This window comes from Oncorhynchus nerka, unplaced genomic scaffold, assembly GCF_034236695.1.
Source record: "Oncorhynchus nerka isolate Pitt River unplaced genomic scaffold, Oner_Uvic_2.0 unplaced_scaffold_3651, whole genome shotgun sequence".
Classification (NCBI taxonomy): domain Eukaryota; kingdom Metazoa; phylum Chordata; class Actinopteri; order Salmoniformes; family Salmonidae; genus Oncorhynchus; species Oncorhynchus nerka.
In genome coordinates, this window is record NW_027037643.1 from 11,037 (window position 1) to 16,445 (window position 5,409).

Below are 5,409 nucleotides of genomic sequence, written 5' to 3' on the forward strand. Positions count from 1 at the left end.
CCCTACTTCCACTACAACCAGCACTGCAGCAGCATTGAATGAGTATAGCAAAGTGTTTCCATAAACTTGCATTGTTATTATTAGCGGCTTTTAATATCGAGGAATATTTCACTTTCTCTGGTCATAGTAGTAACATGATTTGGTGCATGAGGCATAAATAATGCAGTGTGACTTGAGTTATCCACCAGCAGGAAGACTGTGTCCCGTTTTCTCAGCAGATTGAGGGAGATCGGAGGGACGGTGAGTATGGTGAGGCACTGCTCTCTCCCGCCTCTCAGAGAGCCTGCATCGGATCAGTCCAGTAAAATATAAAACAAATGATTATGCTCACTCAGCTGTGCCTCAAGTAGTACAACACATCTATTACCAGTGTGATCAACTTTGAAAAATCATTTCAAAATGGTCTGAGAAGAACATTGGCAGGGCAATTCAAACACAGCCAATATGCAATGGCAATGTATTGGGCCTATAGCCTACTGCACAAACCTAAAATCTGAGTGGTAGATCTCTGCTTGCTTTTGGACTCAGAAAGCGATATTGACTCAGAAAAGGTTGGTGACCACTGATGTAGTTGGAGCGGAATTCACAAAGCCTGGTTTCTGCTCAACTCCTTTGGAGTTCATCAGACACTTCCTTCACCATGGAGTTGAGTTTAGTCAGCTATGATTTAGTGAGCTTATAAAGCATGACAACATACTTTGTGATACATTCATGTTTGATTGCTATAGCAATAATCATATTGTAAAAAAATAAATAAATGAAAACTTAGTATCTGTTCAGCCATAAATCAACCAGAAATCAAACATTACTTATCAGACAGATTCCTCAAAACCAAGAATAGACTGGAGAAATGCACATAAGCCAGTAGACGTCGCCTTTGCCACACAGAGCAGAAAACATCCCTTATTATGCACACAAATGCAGGGTTGGAGCCTAAATGGCTTAAATACTTGACATACAGTCATTACAATCTGAATCTAGACTATAGTGAGAAGATAATTGTGACGTTGGAATGATAATTGTCATCTATGGAATGAACACGAGAAAGAGAGGACTCAACATGCATTTAATTTATCACACAAGTTACAATTCTATGATTACAAAAACAGAAATTTCATCGAGACAAAAAAATCCTACACAAAGCTTTTTTCAAAAACATGCAGCTGAATAGGTTATCAGACTGACAGAAGAGTGAGTGATATGGTTGTATCGAATAATAATTCCTGGTACATACTAGATGACATGGTAACGGTAACATAGCAACTAATACAGTAGGCTAGATATACAGTACCAATCAAACATTTACACATCTACTCATTTTTACAATGTATAATAATAGTGAAGAAATCAAAACTATGAAATAACATATGGAATCATGTAGTAAAATAGTGTAAAACAAAATAAATATATATTTTGTATGAGATTCTTCAAAGTAGCCACCCTTTGCACGCTCTTGGCATTCTCTCAACCAGCTTCATGAGTTAGTCGCCTGAATGCATTTAAATTAACAGGTGTGCCTTGTTAAAAGTTCATTTGTGGAATTTCTTTCCTTCTTAATGCATATGTGCGAATCAGTTGTGTTGTGACAAGTTAAGGGAGGTATACAGAATATAGCCCTATTTGATAAAAAAGACAAAGTTCATATTATAGCAAGAACAACTCAAATAGCAAAGAGAAAGTACAGCCCATCATAACTTTTAGACATGAAGGTCAGTCATCACGAGTGCAGTCGCAAAACCATCAAGCTCTATGATGAAACTGGCTCATGAGGAACGCCACAGGAAAGGAAGACCCAGAGTTACCTCTACTTCAGAGGATAAATTCATTAGTTACCAGCCTGTGAAATTGAGGCCCAAATAAATGCTTCATAGAGTTCAAGTAACAGACATATCTCTCAAAATCAACTGTTCAGAGACTGTGTGAATCAGGCCTTCATGGTCAAATAGCTACTACTAAAGGACACCAATAAGAAGAAGAGACTTCCCTTGGGCCAAGAAACACTAGCAATGGAATTAGACCGGTGGAAATCGGTTCTTTGGTCTGATGTGTCCCAATTTTAGATTTTTGGTACCAACCACCATGTCTTTGTGGGACCAGGTGAACAGATGATCTCCGCATGTGGTTCACAACCGTGAAGCATGGTGGTGGTGGTGTGATGGTGCTTTGCTGGTGACACTGTCAGTGATTTATTTAGAATTCAGGCACACTTAACCAGCATGGCTACCACAGCATTCTGCAGCGATATGCCATCCCATTTAATTTGTGCTTAGTGGGACTATAATTTGTTTTTCAACAGGACAATGACCCAACAGGCTGTGAAAGGGCAATTTGATCAAGAAGGAGAGTGATGGAGTACTACATCAGATGACCAGGCCTCCACAATCACCTGACCTCAACCCAATTGAGATGATTTGGGATGAGTTAGACCACAGAGTGAAGGAAAAGCAGCCAACAAGTGTTCAGCATATGTGGGAACTCCTTCAAGACTGTTGGAAAAGCACTCCAAGTGAAGCTGATTAAGAGAATAACAAGAGTGTGCAAATCTGTCATCAAGGCAAAGGGTGGCTATTTTGAACAATCTCAAATATATTTTGATTGGTTTAACACTTTTTTTGGTTACTACATGATTCCATATGTGTCATTTCATAGTTGATGTTGTCACTATTATTCTACAATATAGAAAATAGTAACAATAAAGAAACATTGGAATGAGTAGATGTCAAAACTTTTGACTGGTAATAAATATATATATATAACACACACATATATGAAATCATTTCTCATCTCTGCAAATGAGTCATGTTCAGACAATGTCTTCCCATTACAGACAAATGAAAAACCCAAGTTTACTTCGAAAGAAAGCTATATTTCATAATAAAAAACATGATAGAAATAGACATGATTGAATCAAATTGAAGAGGGAAAGAAAGCAAGTTGTTTTGAGATTACATTTCAGGGAACCCGGCAACCCCTAAATCTATTCACAGTTTATCAAATTACAATTTTCTATATGGTCGGTGTAAATACAACAATTAAGACCTCTCGGACTGAAAATGGGTGTGAAAAACTAACGCCAATCTGCCTCGTCTTCAATCAATATTATGTATAGATAAGCACAGTTGAAGAAATGAAATTCTGGAAATCAGTCAACAAAAATTGGCAATACATCTCTTTCTTACCAAAAAGGCACAAAAACATTTGGATTAGTGAAAAAAAAAACTTTCTTCCCCAAGGCCTTCAACTCAAACAACTAAATTCACCCATTCAACCCACACTTCAAAACATGGCAGAAAAAAAGGACAAAAATAAGTCCTACTGGGGATCAAATATTTTTTGGATCATTTGGAATTTTCTTCAGTGTTCTTCAATTCAAGGGCTCAGCAGTGACTCACCTCTGAAGTAGTGGAAACACATTGAACAGTGCCCAACTCACCAATCATTTCACAGCTAATCTCACCATGTACTCGGCCGTCATTGTACTGGCAGCTCCCCACTGGCGTGTTTCATATAGTGCAGGTGCAATGCTGACTCTTGATCAAACCCTTCACCACATTCAAAACACTCCCATTCCTTATGTCTTTTCTGTTGCTCCGCCACATGTGCTTCCAATGCAGTCTCTTCTTTCCCCTCTTGCTCCTCCTCCTCCTCCTCCTCCACTCCCGATCCAGAGGAATCAGAGTCGTCAGAGGAATCAGATCCAGAAGAGTCTGATGAATCTGATTTAGACGAACCCTCAGCACCAGAATCTTCAGAACGAGACTCAGACTCTTCTGATCCAGATTCCTCCTCACCCACCTTAATATCTTCCTCTTCTTCCTCCTCCTGCTCCTCTTGAAGCATATCTATCACCTCCGCCTCCTCTGTGCTACCCATCCCTGTGAACACCAGCCTCTTCATCTCAGTCACCCTTCTCCTCCCAGCAAACAGGTGGTTCCTGGGTCCCAGTGGCGTCTTGCTGGCCCCGACGTAGACCCCTACGTGCTTCTTCCGATGCGTGATGAGGTTGCCCAGCTGGGAGAAGTTCTTCTTGCAGAGCGGGCATTTGTAGGGCTTGGCGCCAGTGTGAGTATTGTAGTGGTAGCGGAGCTCAGCGGGAACGCGGAAAGACTTTTCACAGAGGTCACACTTGTGGCGCCTCAGGTTGTGGCCCTGCAGGTGTTTGTCCAGAGAGCTCATCCCTAAAGCCCTTAGCACAGGCCAGGCACCAGAAAGGCTTCTGCTTGTGCAGGTCCATGTGGATCAAATAAGTCTGCAGGGAATTGAAGTTTTTTACACACTGATCACACTTCAGAGTGGAGGCGTTCCATCGGCACGGGAGGCCTGTGCACTTTCAAGTGAGTCACCAGAAGGGATGGGCGAGCAAAGACCTTCCCACAGGCCGGGCACTTGTTCTCTGTGGGTTGTTTTTAACTTCTTTTCATGCATCTTCTGGTGATTTCTAAACGACTCGAGGTAGGAGTAGACCTTCCCACAGATGGAGCATGCATAGACCTTGTGGGAGCCGCTGAAGACTGGCTTCTCTTCCTCAGACAGCATGGCAACGCGCGGACGAACTGTGACGATCTCTGATGGTCCGACCTGCCAGGAACTGTCGAAGAACTCTTCATCGTCTTCTTCATCACCTTCCACATCTACATCACTGTTCTCTTCGTAATCACTGTCATCATTATTTTTCTGCTTTTTCTCAGGTGCTGCCGACTCCACATTGCCATTGCTTCTGTTCGTCTCCAGGGCTCTCTTAATGCCCTGCCTTCGTTCCTCCTCCTCCGCTATCGCCTCCTCCAGAACATGCTTGCGCAGGTGAGTCTTGAAGGCCTCCCAGCGAGTGAACTGCTGTCCACAGTCCTGACACCTCATACTGGCTAGTTTCACTGTGGAGGAGAGAAAGGGAGCATAAATTAGGACAATATAGTACCATGACATGCCTGTAATTTTGTTAAGCTTTCAACAATTTATTTGAACTTGTTTCAATCCTTTTGTGAAGATATACCATCTCAGATTGAATTGCCAAACTATCAATAGCATCACCTTGGAATTTGGGATGAAGGGCATATTTTCACAACCAAGATGTTTACAACTGACACATTATATAGTGTTTTAAAATGTGCAAATTTCCTGGTTGCTAAAATTCTAATAGTTTGCTTAATTTCAGTTTGTGGCAAAATAAGCAATGTATAGTGTAGAGAATCATTGTAACATATAAACCACTGTGAAATACCTTTTCAATAACCAAAAATATTGTATTTTCAGCTGTTTGAAGCTGGTACACAAAACCGAAAGTAAAAGACGGAAAAACAAAGCTAAGAACGGGAAGCATAGAAAAAGCACACAGAACAGATCTACGCCTTTTTAGACTTTATTTCAATGAGAATGACAGAGCTTTAACTCAGATTTCTATGTGATTTTGGT